General features: G+C 30.3%; 2 protein-coding genes across 2 annotated transcripts in view; one reads left to right on the forward strand and one right to left on the reverse strand.

The window, feature by feature from the left end:
- Nucleotides 1–17003, reverse strand: part of LOC124534623 — a 34930-nt gene that overhangs the window by 10547 nt on the left and 7380 nt on the right. The window lies entirely within an intron of this gene.
- The window catches only part of LOC124534621 (spermine oxidase-like), a 34413-nt gene continuing 21981 nt past the window's right edge, over nucleotides 4572–17003 (forward strand). The window contains exon 1 of the mRNA XM_047110561.1: nucleotides 4572–4705. The gene's annotated coding sequence lies outside the window, so the exon portion shown is untranslated. The remainder of the gene's footprint in view (nucleotides 4706–17003) is intronic.

The following is a 17003-nucleotide window of genomic DNA, read 5'->3' on the forward strand; positions in this document are numbered from 1 at the left end:
TATTAAATTTGATATATTTACATAAGATTGAACAAAATGGACTTAACACAAACGTCAACAAACATTCAACATTTATAGGGCGAGGGACTTTAGGAGGGAGGATGTCATAAATGGGACGAAGAAGTTTAGGGCAAAGGAACAGGATATGGGTGAATTTGCTTTTCTACATGTAATAAACAAAATAATGTATGTGATGTTGTCTCATATTTATTTAAAAAAAAAAAAAAAATTTTGACGTTTCACTTATGTCACGTGTAATTTGAGGCCATTCATTTATTAGATAAGAGTGGAGGTGCAAAGGAGTTTCGATAGTTCTTACGAAAAAGAGCGAAAAACCACGCGATTGCCGAGGTTCGCTCGAATGCGTACCTTTAGAACGTTTAAAATTAAAAATAAACAGTTTCAATTTAGTCCGCGTTTTTTTGTTAAAAATATGGTTGTCCTACCAAAGTTATCACGCCTAATATAGCTTAACAACATTATATATATATAATGTTAACAAATAAGATAAGGATTACTGAATTATCAGCTACAATGTTAGGGAAACTTCTAGACCGTCTCCTTATTCTTTCAATAGGATTGAGTTATTAACTACTGACGTTTAAAGTAAATCCGAATACGTCAAACGTCAGTGATTGTTTTTTTTTTCTATAAGAAACATGGCTGAGATAAAATAAAGTTAAGTTTTAGTTAAATTTTATTAAAGAACGTAACAAATGACAATTATATACAAATTAAATGTCAAAATTATCATATACAACATCTTAGTGAGAATTGTGATGAAAAATATAATTATTTCATCATTAATGAGAAGGGCAGCGGATATGAATAACATTTGTTTGGCGTTAAGTTAGATGACTTGGCATAAAAAATACGTATGTTTTGGTTTTCAAGCCTGCTTGATAGCAAATTTTAGGTACACATTGCTTTCGAATACATAAAATAATAATAATAAATATTAAAAACAATAAATCTTAACATTAACATTATAAACGCCCAAGGAAGTGTAAATGTGACTAGAAATTAAAATAATTTATTGAGCTACTAAAATGTTATGAGATAAAAAAATATTCTGATTCAAGGTCATCGCCATATTTGTTATACATATGCCTAACAAATTAATTCGTCATAGCATAGCATTGTGGAATAACATCGGCTTCGAAGTAGAAAATAAAACCCCAATTTTAGTTCCCAAGTTATAGTATAATTTTCTGAGTAATTTCAATCAAAAGGTAGTTGAATACTCTTCTAACCAGTCTGGTATGCCAGCGTGCACAAACAGGCTCTTCAGTCCTTACAATCCGACGTGACACCAATCACGCAATTTGACTGATTTTTTCAACAGCTAATTCTAATACAATTTTTTTACTTCGACCTAGGGTTTGAATCACGAACCTCGACACCAGCGCTGCATAGGGGATTATAAATAATGTAAGCCTATAAAGTATTTTAAATATAATATTTATAAATAATCATTAAAGGTTATATAACTTCCAGCTGTTGAGCTATATCAGTCACAGAATTATATGAATGTAATGAATACTTTTTGGTTTGACATTTTTGTAAATAAAAGTAGAAATAGAATATTATTAAATTTGACATGGGAATTGTTAATCTGCTTTTAAATACGGAAGATAATGGATGATTATAAAGAAAACTGTAAAAATAAATATTGTAAACCACGTTAAATATCGTTAATTATTTGATGTTCCTGTTTATCTGAAGCTGGGTCTACAATAAGCAGTAGACCAACGAGGCATTTAGTCTTATTAATTACAGCACCAAACGGACCGTGTCTTTTCAAAGAATTTTGACTAAAATTTGTCAGGAAGTTAAATATATATATTAATATTATAAATGTGAAAGTAACTCTGTCTGTCTGTCGGTCTTTCACGACCAAACCGCTGAAACGAATTTAGTATTTTTGGTGTGAAGCTAACTTGAACGCCAACAAAGGACATAGGCAATTTTTTCCCTAACACATACAATAACAACAACAAACAACAACAGCCTGTAAATTCCCACTGCCGGGCTAAAGGCCTCCTCTTCCTTTGAGGATAAGGTTTGGAACATATTCCACCACGCTGTTCCAATGCGGGTTGGTGGAATACACATGTGGCAGAATTTCTATGAAATTTGTCACATGCAGGCATCCTCACGATGTTTTCCTTCACCGCTGAGCACGAGATGAATTATGAAGACAAATTAAGCACATGAATCAGCGGTGCTTGCCTGGGTTTGAACCCGCAATCATCGGTTAAGATGCACGCGTTCTAACCACTGGGCCATCTCGACTCACACACTCAACACACAACACATAACACACCCTAAAACACGATCGAATTCGCGGGTAACTTGTTTACTCATAAATCGACACCATGTGTCATATACATACATATATTTAAATGATTTTGATTCTGCAAACCGATATGTATTTCTTATACGTTTTAATACAGCCAGTATTGATTAAGTAGGTATAGTACGACACAACTTAGATGTAGCATCGGCAAATTTAATAAAACCGATAGCTACCGAATTATACAACCAATAGAAATAGCTCCCTATCGCGCCATTCGACGCTATTCGTCGCTATAGATTCTCGCGTCAGTTCAGTCTGAGAAAACAAATCCATGTAAATCGACGTGTCAAATTGACGAATATATAAGGTCATATGATATTATAAGTTATTACGTTTGCGTAAGGATGATATTCACATAAGAAATAACTATTGATAATTTTTCGATTTGCCGATGCTACATCTAAGTTGTGTCGTACTATACTTATGTTACCTACTTGTGAAATTTAATAAAGCAAGTTGCGGTTTCGTTCATTATTTTTCTTTTGAAGTGGTACGCACTGGTTGGAAATATATGGTTTCAAAATGGCACCCGATAGGTATGCCAACATTGAAAAAAAATAAGCAATATATAGATAATTCACAAAAAGGATCAAGGTCGAGGTCATAAATTAAAAGTTATTTAACTGGGTTTGTTAGTTTATAATTTTAATATGCTGTTCACATTTTATTTACACTCTACTCATTAAGGCTCTCTGTTAAAGAGAGACAAATTACCATAAAGGTACCATTAAAGGTATACCACTTCTGGTCTCAAGCGTTTTCTTTCAAACGCTGTTGATTTTATGAATTTTTAAACGTTTAATTATTGATTATATATGGAGAGCCGAGATGGCCCAGTGGTAAGAACGCGTGCATCTTAACCGATAATTGCGGGTCCAAGGCAAGTACTACAGAATATTCTTGTGTTTAATTTGTATTTATAATTCATCAGAAGTAAAACATCGTGAGGAAACCTGCATGAGGTTACTTTCATATGTGTAATCCACCAACCGGCATGAGAACAGCGTGTTAGGATATGTTCCAAGCCTTCTCCTCAAAGGGAGAAGAGACGTTAGCCCAGCCGTGGGAAATTTACAGACTGTTGTTGTTGTATATATTAAAATTTGTATTTCTGTGTTTACGGCGATTCTATTGGTCGTAGCTTCACTTTCCTCTTAATATCTTCAAACAAGCCATCCCCAAAATACAAAGCATATGTTGACACAAGACGTAAGTTGTCGTAGAATTGTAAACATAAATGAATACTTAAGGTCCTTTTCACATGCGGTAATTTGGTAGTGACCGTTGCGCGTATATTATATCTTAGATTATTAATATATCTAGGTAAAAAAGTAGCCGACTTTATTGTATTGGTGTGTGTGACAATTTCACACTTGTAAAACGTACATATGTATGTAAAGAAAACTTTACTAGTGTGCGTATAAAATGGCCAATTTAGTAGTAGTTGATCATTATTTTTTGGACGCGCTTTCAACTTTGACACTCCATCTAGACATATAGCTAATCTGTAATAATAGGTCATACGTTATTACAAAAATATCTTAAAGGTCAACTTGGTAGAGTATTCCTTCAGGCACTGAGGCCTGTTTTTGTACCAATGAATAGTAATTTGGTCAAAAAACTTAATATTAATAGTCGCGATAACTAGAAATTACGATTTTGTACCTTGGAATTAGTATTTATGTCTAGACAAAATTTGTATAAATTTAATTTAATTATTTATAGAAATTCTGTAATTAAAATAGCGGACAAGAGTAACTTTTGGACTTGCTGAAATAAAGAATAATTTAATTGTTCGATTATTATAAATATGTATAAATTCAAAATGAAAATAGTTTTATAATCTGTTGCGTCAACCCAAAACAAAATATCGTAAGATCTAATGCCCTAATGCTGTAAATAACTAATATGTAGGAAGTCAAATGCTTCAATTATTATAACTACTTGGAAAGACACAATCAGTATATTACAAGTATATCATTTATCTATAAGATAATATTATCTTCAACATTGTTGTATGAACGCAAACGTATACAATACGATAATTGTGTTAAACATTATACAGACAAACAAAACAAATGACAATGGAATCGAATCAAAATAAACAAACAGTTGAATTGTATCTTCTTAATAAAGGATAATCCATATAGATTCATCTAATATTATTTAATTATGGATAATAAATTATAAAATATAATACATGTGGGATAAGATTATGTTATCAGTATTTGTTGTGCCGTTCGCGCCACAAGTCTTGCCTACATTACCGCCATATTTGTAATTCAGTTTTGTCAGCTGACGAGACCGGTTTCGCTCTACGTATCTACAACGAATTCCAAGTAACAGGTACGTACATTATACACGCCAAAGTAATCGTGAGCATTCCTCTCTCGTTCGTAGTCGTGGGATTTTATTTTCGGTTCTGTTTGTGAATGTTATGGCGGATGAAATGGCGGGAAGGGTTTTGGCGCCATTGCGCTCGCTGCGTTCAGAAATAGTTTCTCATATTGTAAAGTATTGAACGTGTGAGAAACTTATTATTATCATTAAGTCATTTGGCAATTTTGACAAATGTCAAAAAAGAAAATTAAAGATCTTTTTATTGATAAGCAGTGGCGTTAAATATTAATTGTATTTGAATGGAAAATATAATATACTGAAATACTAAAAGTAAGATAAATTGACCTTTGTCTAATATTGCCTAAATCAGTTTACAATAAACGTAACGGTTTATTTACGACGTTACTACAAAGTGTATAAATTGAAAGTAAATTCTACAACTGTTCCAAACATATTTTAGTATTACAGTATTTTTAACAGAACTACTTAATTAATTATTTCATATAATTATTATGCAAGTAACAACGGAAATCCTGTTTACATTGTATAAGATTTAAATCAGTAATATTACTTTCGTCGAAATAAGATCCAATTGCAAAATTACGAAGTACATTCACATTTCTGATTTATATATAACTAAGAGACTTGTGCAATTATTATAAATAAATACTTCAGTAAGATTACAAATTATTTTTGACCGAAGGTAAGGCTTAACGCAGGCCAGTAATAAATATTGACATATTAAAATCAAAACGTTAAAATACAGATAAAAATGTATGTTCTAGTGTGACGAAGAAAAAGGAAACTAAGTAGTTACTCTTTTCCACCAATTAACTTATATAATTAATTAATTAAATTAAATATCCCGCATGAAAGCCAACGAATACTATCGCTGCGCTTTTTTATCTTTTACATAATCTTTTATTAAGTAATGTATTAAGTAATGTGTCTTATTACTGAGATACAATTTAATAAGATAAAAGTATTCGTGGGATGTTTTAATAGAAACATCTTGATAAAGGATGAATTGAATTCGCGGTATAATCAGAGGTAAGTTTTTCATTTATCGTATTTACAGAATGTTTGTTAGTGTGTGTAAGAATAGGCACACAAATATACATACAATTACACACTATTTTAAATTCGATTATTAAACAGACAGAGCTTTGCCTAGCAATAAAATTATTGTCAACTCTAAGATATTATTTATAACGATTCTAAAATAAAATACATAATAATGATATTGCTATATTACTTTTCAAGTATCGGAGTACGGAAGTAATAATAAATCAAATTTGTACGTGTCAATCATTCGAAATTGGACTTTAATTGTTGACATTAAGTCACAAAATTGAACTTTAAGTAAACCAATTATGCGTTTAAGCGTTATTTTAAAAGGAATCCTACCTGTACTCTACAAGGCTATATGCATGTTGAAATGTTCACAAAGAACTTTTACTCGTAAATATGTGGCTCTTATCACGATTGTCATAAGGCCTATTATACAGTGACATTTCACATTCTCCACTCCTAGCCCCTTTAACAATATAAAGATACATTTTAAACATACATCGAAAAATTATGAATAAATTTGTTTTATTTTAAATATACTATAATTTAAAAAAGCCTCAATTTAATGTTAGTGAAGTAAGTATATTACAATATTGTTATGTACAGACCATGAAAAAAAAACAACGAAGATGTACAAGGGCGACCTTATCGCTAAAAATAATTTAAGTATTTAATATATTAACAGTTTCGATAACCCAGTGGCTTACATGAGGTCGCGTGTTGGAATCAAAAGTTGTGCCAAACTTAATGATATTGATTATTATGTCCAAAACCAACAACCAACAGTCCAACATTGCAAAACCATTATTCAACAATATCTCAAATTATTATTTGCCATTTCTACCTGTTCGAAATACGAATACATGTCGATTTCAAACAATTTAAAACCATGCTCTTGTATTCAACTTTCGAGATGCAAAAAAAGGTTGAAATGTTTTTGTTGTGTTAACAATGCACTTTACTTTGTATTGCAAAACTTTCGGCGTGTTAATATTAATTTATACAAACCTATCTCTGTGATATAAACCATAAGGATAAGCTAGATCATGCGTTACAGATTTATATGTGATAGTATGCAACAGACAGGCTTAACATCGGCTTAACAGCGCTAGAACAGTGCTTGAAGCGGATTAAGAGTATTATTAAAAAGTCTTCTGGTGCGTCTCAACCACGGTTCTATTTCACTACATATGTGCGAAGCTCTCGAACAGCGCTTGGGTGTTTGCAATCCCTGCATCCTCAGTAAAGACGGGCTTGGTACTTGCTATCATAAGCTTTTCTATTTGCAAAGAGAAAACTTCTGACGTCTCGTCACGATTCGAAATTCCACCCCAAGAGCGCGATTTTCAAGACATTTTCTACCTCGCAACTATTCTGTGGAATCAGCTTTCGCCGGCGGTTTTTCCGAACCGATACGATTTGGGAACCTTCAAAAAAAGAGCATACTCCTTACTTTAGTGGTGATCACTTTCCATCAGGTGAGAATCCTGCTCGTTTGCCCCTTTAACTTAAAAAAAGAACAGAACAGGATAAATGACGAATAAATTTTTTAATAAATTACTTACGATATTAGATAACGAAATACTTTTTAATCTAAATACTTTCAACTCTATAATGTAGATGTAAATTTCACCACTGCCGACACAACTCTACCCTTGCTATTAGTAGGATTTGGGATTAGTCATTTATGTAGATAAATTGGTCAAGTGTCGTCAACAAATATATTTATAGTCTATTCGAATCGAAGTAGAAATTTACTTCCAAAATTCCAATAACAATTTCATCAACGTTCAAAACGCCATTTGCAAACTCATAGATTAATAGTTGAAAAATTAACAAATTACTAAATTCATTTTTTTCATAGTGTTTGTTTTTACCTAGTGTTGTTTATATTTCGTTACAATTCGAAAAACAAACTCGATTAATCCGATGTGTCAGATATCTCGCCAAATATTCTATAATCGGATTTATTCGAATATATTATACGTTGCACCCCAAGCATATAATATTATTATAGTCACCTTCAATATGTATGTCAATGTATAAAAATATTAGTAGGTCTTCCCTATTTGTAACGATTAGCCCACATTCAATGAAAGCAGCTAACGGTTATGTAATAACCTTAGCCGTTAGTTATTAAAATACACTGTTATTAAATACTGAGCTACTTAAAACTTAACAGGATCATGTAATTGGAATTTGTTACAAAAACAAAACAATCCTAGGAACGCATTTAGTTGTTGACGAAGAGTTTATAAAATTATTCTTAGGTAGCGATAGGTTTCACGGATGCAATACTGATACTAAAGATCCTACAGAATTTGATAACAAATCATCTAAAATTATCAATTTTTCTTTACTATATTGTCTATGTAAAAAGTAAAGTAACAGCCTGTACTGTGTGATTACCCACTGCTGGGCTAAGGCCTCCTCTCCGATTAAGGAGAGGGTTTGGAAACGCTGTTCCAATGCGGATTGGTGGAATGCACATGTGGCAGAATTTCAGTGAAATTAGACACATGCAGGTTCTCTCACGATGTTTTCCTTCACCGCCGAGCACAAGATGAATTATAAACAAATTAAGCATATATATTTAGTGGTGTTTACCTGGGTTTAAACCCGAAATCTGCACGCGTTCTAACCACTGTGCCATCTCGGCTCATTGTCTATGTACTGTATACGAAAACCTTCCTCCCGAATCGCTCTATCTATTAAAAAAAGTGCATCAAAATCCGTTGCGTAATTTTAAAGTAAGCGGTAATCGACTTTGTTTTATACTAAGTAATAATATTTATATATTCGTTATCATTTTTGATATGTTTATATTCATAATTGATAGCCTGTAGCTATGAAGTCTAAGGTAGCTCATTACCAGAAATTTTCATTTAGAATTGGATCACCAATACCACATATTATCCTCTACAAACAACGAAAATTCTACCTCTTTATAGTATAGGTTTATACCAGTATTGCCTATACGAATTTATATTCATACTGGGAATTATGTGCCTTTAAAAAGTTCTTAAAATATAGGCGGGAATACTATTTTATGAAACAGTTCAATAACTAAGTTATAAAAAATACATTTTGTAATATAGCCTAAATAAAATATTAATAAGTGAATCCGAGAAACTGTCTATAACAGAGCACAGCACACACAGCATGTTCTACAATGAATAATGCAGGATTCTATCCTCACAAAGAAGTCTCTGAATGGAAAATTATTTTTTATTAATTTGTGCTTAATGCGGATTCAGGATACGCGTCTTGCTTGAAAAAGAACTTTGAACCATTGGAAGCTAAATTCAAGATTACATAATTAAAGTTTATTTTTTATATGAAATCTTGTCTTAAAACATAGCGTTTGAATTGCAATATATTGAGCGATGTTTAGGTAAATACCTCTTTCACGTTTATGGCCCCCCTGACATTCTGACCCACCCACGACAACCGGCTCGGGAGGTTCAAAGTTCGAATACTTGCATATCATACCTATAAACTATATCTACTTTATACTTGGCTTCGTATACTATCATTTCTTATATTATTCTTTTAATATCGATTTAAGTGTGTATATGACAAAAACTACCTGGTTTTAATATATAACTATTTCGATCTCTTATAGATTATCTTGCCCAACTGTGGATGTAAAATAGGAATAAGATAGTCGTTTAAATTAAATAATTACATTATATTATATATATGAATGGTTACAAAAATATCAAAACATTAATCGGCGGTTAAATAAGAATATTAAAAATAAAATAAATTGTTTTTTTATATTGAATAAAACTTTTTACTTATTTATTTTTCTCACATACATTAAATCCTATTGGAGAATAATTTGTATTGTTAAATTTCTCGAGAAAATATTGAAGCAATGCCTCGCTTCTCAAGTGTGTACGTATCGTAGAAGGACTATCATTAAACAAAACTTCGATTTACCTGGCCATTTGCTTATAGATCTGCTATATTATATACTATAGACTTTTCGAGATTAACATATCCTAAATTAAAATGCCTTTTTTTCGCGAACCTATAATGAATATCATAGACAACTCAAGATCTTCTTACAATCTCAAGACCAAAATCAATGTTGATTATTTTGAATTTTTAGTTCATCTTGTGGGTGGTGTGCTTTATTTTTATGACAAAAAATATATTTACAGATTATAAATAACATCAGATTTAAACCCACGACCTTTTAATTTAATGGCGATTCTAAGATAGTAATTTACTACTTAATGATTTATGTGTGTCGTGTCATTAAAATCACTGAACACGTTAACGTACTCTTAACGGTTCAAGTAATAACGATCAGAAAAACATTACCAGTCTCCTCTTTGCCTATATGCTCATTACAAACTCATATACTTAAGTAATGGTGTATTAGATTAGCCTTACAAAAGTTATACGGTTTATCTATACTCAACACACATACATATAATAATGTCTGTAACACACGGAGCGAGTTGAATTCAACGATAATAATTATTAAAAAAAATTAAACAGCGGTGTTTTTTTTTTAAAATTAAATCGAGTAGTTACCAGCTATGATAATAAAAAAAAATATAGCTAAAATGTTAATAAGTACATTAAATATTACGTTATAATTATTACACTTAGTTATTTCAACACCTTAATTTATTACTTATATTATTTATTGATATATCAACACTAATTTTAAAAGTAAATATTATATTTAATCTACGAGCAAGCGACAGTGGTATAATTAAAGAGCTTAATAAGTTAATACAATTGGTCTTTACTACTTTTGACATAAAAAGTGATTACAAATGTTTATTAACAAACGATATGTCCGTAACTTGTAACAAATAGGTGCATTTGGTATTTGATACTCAGGAATTCCGCTGTGAAGCCTCATAACGTCACTAGACACCTTCACCGCGCTTTTCCGTTGCGTACTCATTATTCCATCCTTTTCATTTCCTATTTAAAAATAAATTATGTATTTTTTTTCTTTTTAACTAATGCACCTCTTATTCTGCCAAGTACAATATATTCTTATTTGACTTGCATGACATTGAGAGTAGCTTAATAAAAAAAATACAATAAACATTAATTTCGTTTATAAACACTGTTTTTTTTAATATATTCTGAGTTTAAATAACTAACGTTAAATTTAAATATTTTTATTTACAGATGGTATCACTGAAATTCAAAAAGTTGTATAATATAATAACTAAATACTATTGTAGCAACAGGCAACCTACATAGATTAAAAAAAGGCGTTTAAATTTATGACCATTTTAAAACAATGTAAACACAATTACAATAATCAGAGTGAAACGGTCTTACACAATACTTATCCGTGACGCTGGCCGGGGACATCCTAGCAGAGATTAGATTACCTAAGTAGAATTACTAGACCTCATAATCACTCGTACAAAGGGTCATTGTACCGTTTGTAAACAATGGATATTCTAAACGCAACGTAAGGAATATCTTTGGACAATTAACTATACTAGGTATCTTTATCTATTTGTGTTATAATTTGCAACTACGATGCACATGTTTTGGGTGACGCAATAAGTGGATTCAATGGCAGAAGGTGTTAATAAACAACTATTGCCTTGAATTTTAAAGAATTATCACGACGTACAAAATTCTGCGGTAATAATTACGGTTTGAAAAAGTGGCTTGCGAATGTCGCCGAATGGATTTATGTGGATTATTCTGTTAATCTATTTATAGATACATAGCTAAAATACAGGCATACAATTATATTCTAACTTACACACACATAGAATATGTAATAGTTTTGGTTTGGTTAACTTTGCTCGTTCTACCATTGAAATAGAATATACGATTTGCTTCGCTCTTTATGGTCACTGAGAAGTGCTTATAACCTTCTAGAATATTCTTTTTAGCGCGTTTACATATGGCAAAATTTGCGTCTGATGCGCTTCTCAGGATGTCCTCAATCACCGACAGACATAAAATGAATCATAGATATGATTTTATCTGCGATCTTTATCTTTAACCGTGTTCGAATACATACATATAAACTCAAATTGAACCCCGCCATATAATATTACGCATATATGTATATAATTACTTAGCAATCTACCCCAGCTTCGCACGGGTACAACCAATACTAAATAATCTACGAAATTTGTTTATTTACAACATAACATGTTCAATGTTTCTACATTTAAAATTATCAGTGTTTCCTTACTATATTGTGCATGCTTATATACAAAAAAACCTTCCTCTCGAATCACTCTATCTATTGAAAAAGCGCATCAAAATCCTTTACGTAATTTTAAAGATCTAAGCATACATAGGGACAGAGAGCGGTCAGCGACTTTGTTTTATACTGTGTGTCGGAACATTTATGCACAACAAGGTCCAATTAAACAGCGGAAGTGATCGACAAATGTATATTTAATTTGAGAATTGGATTGAAAATATTTTCAATTTTTATTTATTAACACTTCAAACTTATGTTTATTCATTAAACGCCTACTTTATGTAATGACTGGATTAACAATGTAAGTCGACGAACTCGACACAAAACACGTGTAGGTATGTGCTTTAGTTTATGAATCACGTGAAACACTTCTAATAATATTTTTTAATTACAACGTGCTATTCGACGATATTTATAAAATAAAATTGACCGAATCGGGAAACGGAACTTACTTGTTTAGATTGTTAGTTAATTAAACGTTAGTTATTACTAGTTATTAAAGTTTAGTTATTAATTAGGCTATTGGTAAAGTTATCAAAGGGTCGTGGGCTATTCGGGTGAAAAAAAAATAATCGTCGTCAAAAATGGACGTTTACACAATTTTTAAAGAATACAGGTAGTTGTCTGAAAACTTTAGAGTCGCAGTCCAACTAAGAAAAAAATACAAAGACACTAAAAAAAAAAGTGCAGCTATAGAAGTTTGTTGTTCCATATTCAATTGTTTAAATGGTTCATACTAATTAATATTAATAGATATGTGTGCACACAAATAGAACCAAGACCACAATAAAGATTAAAATATACAACATTCACGAAATAATTACCAACATTACGGAACGAAATATTATACAACTAAGATAATATTGTATACAGCTAGTACCAATGATGTTCTAGTAAACAGATATGTCATTAACCCGCAAAATGTGAAGACTAGAAAACGTCCTAATTGGGACGTTTGCCTTAGTCGTTTTCATCATAATTATGCCAGTTATACGTTATAATACATCATAATTATGTAGTAATACGTTTTGCGAATTAAAACATCTAGTTATCCCTTTTACTTATTGTTTTTATCAAGCTATCCCTTTTTCTTGTAACGAAATATAAAATAAACGGTCCCCGGCGCGGCACACTTTTTTCTGTTGTTTAGTATGGGTATAACATATCTGTTTATTAGAATATAATTGGCTAGTACGCATTTTTTCGAAACGTAATTTTGTTAAACAGTATTTGTTGGTATGAATAAAGACATTTTTGAAGATATATATAATTTTAGTACCTTATAATAATAATAAATTTAAGAATGAAAGGGATCAATAATCTATGGCATGCTTTACTTTTTTTTACAAACAAGTTTTATAAGAATGTAACATCAAAGGCCTTGGACAAGGCCGTCTTCGAAAATTCGAAGTACTTCCGCCGGCCACCATGCCTAATCGCTTCTAAGAAGAATTTCATTTGTCGAAAATCGAACACCATTATGTGTAACATTCCATAACAAATTTTTGTTTATGATATATTTTTTATTCAGCGCTCTTAAATGATTCTAATATTGAATTAAAAAAAAATTAATTTGAATTCAGAACACTGGTATATTTACGTCTTACACATAATATTGCGCCACGAAAAATACCTATAATTTTTTTTTTATTATTGATAGTAAGAAAAAGTGTTTTTGTTAAAAGAATTAATCAAAAAGTTTTTATATGTCTACTTCTTACTATACCCCGAATCAAAAATATTATTTATTTAGGTAAAGTACAAAATATAATTATAAACTTAGCTTTTATTTCAAACCATTGCAATGATTAATAATTACTTTTAAACTATCATATTGATGAAAACTTCTAACTTCACTTAGAAGTTTTCATCAATAGTCATCAGAGTGATTGAAGAAGAAGGTTTATATGTATGTATTATAATGACATATTATATTAAAAAAAAATCAAATTCACTAGCCTAGTTCGGCCCTTATTGTACCCTTGTGAAGCCGGGAGGTGTGGTTAGTTAAATATAAAAGAAGTATTATTTGGTGTGTATATGTGAGTGTATGTCTGTAATAGTATATCATGTCATTCACAACATCAAATAACCGTAACTGTGTTTTGTGAATTCGGGTCTGATGGTCTTTACGTCATAAACAAAAGTAATTAATTTTGTTTATTTTCTTTTATACGTACGATAGACACAATTTCACTTTTATTTGATTTTTTTTAATTAATAAATTCGTAGATACTAATGAAAGTCATAATAAAGTTTATTTAGTATACTGATCTCCTTTTTAAATAAAATATGTAAAATAATCTTCAAAAATGTATGTAAATTTATTAGTTAAGCGTGTGGTCGAAATTCGGCGTTTACCATATTTTAGTTCTAATTTTATAGATCGAAGGTACTATACCTTTTTAATAATGTTTTTTTTTATTTCAATATTTACTTAAATCTTGTAACTAAATATGTAACTTAACAATTTAAAGTGTAAAAGTGTGTTATTGTACTCGAAAATAAACTCGATATGTGTAGAAGTTACATACAAATATAATCTTACACACACACATAAACAAACGTAACAATAAATACCCAATACATATAGTATTGGGTCCATATCAACTGTACATCTCTTTTTTTCACATCTCGATGAAAAGGGATGCATTTATTGAGTGACAAAAGATCCGAGTGTTGATATTTTCTCGTGAGAAGTGTACCACATATGTAATGGGCTTTATACTTTTATTAAATTTCAGGTCGTATTGATTTTTTGTTTATATTGAACGCATCCTTTGGAACTACCGGTTCTCTTTAAAAAGATAGGTCTTTTCAATAAAAAATACAACAGCATTCACGAATAAGTATAAAATGTACCTACGTAAAAAATACTTCGTGTTTCTATAGTTATAAAATACAAACTAAAGAAATAAATCTTAATTTCTCATGTGTAAACTGGAACCCATACAATTAGTGCAAACTTATACGATCAATTATTTTTGTTATTTTTGTCTTAAATAAATATTACATATTGTAACCCATAAAAACTCTTTAGCGCTTAGACATGTTAAATTGCCATAAAACTTAAATAATAAACAAATTTTCAAAGCGTTTAATGTTGTTAATAATACTAGGAAAATTCCTCGTTAAACTTCGAATTTCACGTCGAAATTTGTAACACACCATACCACGTCAAATTTTCGAGACGATTCATTCTAGAAACTATACATAATCTACTTTATTGATTCAGTTACAGCTATTATAACGAATAAATCTTTATTCATATGCATGAGATTTTTCCGATTGCCACTTAAATTTTTTTTTAATAACTTACCAAAGTTGCCCTTTGTAATTATTTTTTGATGTCAGTTATAGAAGCGGTGTCATATATAATAGTCATTCTTTTAGATTTCGGTAACAATAGAGACGTAAAAAATATCCCATAATTTGTATTGTTTCATTTTAATCGCAGTTAGGCCTGGCCCGTAATAAATTCTGACAATTAGAAGGTATATGGGAACTACATATGTTAGTTAAATGATAATAATCTACAAAGTTCTTGCACACTTCGTTTTAATTGTATAATTCGTTCGAGTTTAATTTGCAATGCTTGGGGAATACTTTAAAACGTGAATACCTATGCGTACAATAACAAACTGAAATTACTTCAAAGACAATTTTCATTTAAACCAACTTCTAAAAAAATTTATAATTGACTATGATGATCTATCTAGGCTTCCAAGCACGTATGATTAATTTGGTAAGTGTATGTTTATGTTTGTCGACGAATTCCTTAAAATTAAAAGTCGTATTGAGATGATAATTTTTAATCATAGTTAGGCTGTATCAGGGATATTTTTTATCTTTAGTTCACTAGATGTTTTCTAATTTTGAAGCTCGTTTATTGTTTTTTAAATTATTAAAATTCGAATGTTTGATTTTGTACGTTATTATTTTGTACGGTTTTATTATTTCTTACAGTGCCAATGTTTATGGACGATGATGACCCTTTACCACCAGGGAATGACTAACCCATTAATTAATTCATTTAAATAAAGTTGAAGTAAATCCTCTTCTACGTACTCCTAATTTTTTCATTTTTATAAATATATTTTATTACATTCTTGTTAAGTATATATTTCTTGTATATTCATTTTTTGCAATTATATCACTTATAATATAAATATATATTCCTTGCATAATTTTGTATTAACAATAATTTCGTTACCCTACATCCGTTGCCCTAGTTTTAATTTAGTATACAAGTTTACATTATAATGTATTATGTTTACGTAAGCCGGTTTTGAATGTGGATGTTTCTGAGATATGTGTTACTAAAATGTATACATTCATATCAAATTACTTGTTAAAATACGATGCAACACTTTAATATCACGCATGTAAAATATCATTGAAAATTTAAAATTATGAGCAATCTTATTTAGTTTAATTGAAATAAGAATCATGTGTATGTGTGTGTATGTATCTTTATTATTATTTCGGCAGTTGATTTTGTCATCAAAGGAGGTTGATTTAAAAAAAAAAAAACATTTGTTTTATTTGGCTTATATTTTTGCCAAGGGGGCACAGATTATGTCGCCAATGTCACGTGTGAAAAAAAAAACTTAAAACGGTGGCACCTCAGTACATTTGTAACAGAAGTCGAACAGTGCGTCGGAGATACCACATTCGTCCGTGACATTTTACTTTCATCGCGATAGTAGTTTTACTCAAAAAATGTAATAAGTACGGTACTCATATCATTTATATAACAATGATCATATTAATTTTAACAGCAGTGTTATTCTATCAGAACTAAATTCGCATATCACCAAAAGCTGAAAACCAGCAAATAATAATAACAATAAGCATTTATTTCAGATTATTAATCCATATACAAATAAAACAATTAACGTGTTAGTATCAAAAATAAATGTATAAAATTGAAATCTGAATTCGTGTTACATTTAAAAAATTGAAAATTTATTGAAAACTAATGAAAAAGATAAAACAAATAACAAAGAATTTACGGCC

The sequence above is a fragment of the Vanessa cardui genome, chromosome 13 (assembly GCF_905220365.1).
Source record: "Vanessa cardui chromosome 13, ilVanCard2.1, whole genome shotgun sequence".
Lineage (NCBI taxonomy): Eukaryota > Metazoa > Arthropoda > Insecta > Lepidoptera > Nymphalidae > Vanessa > Vanessa cardui.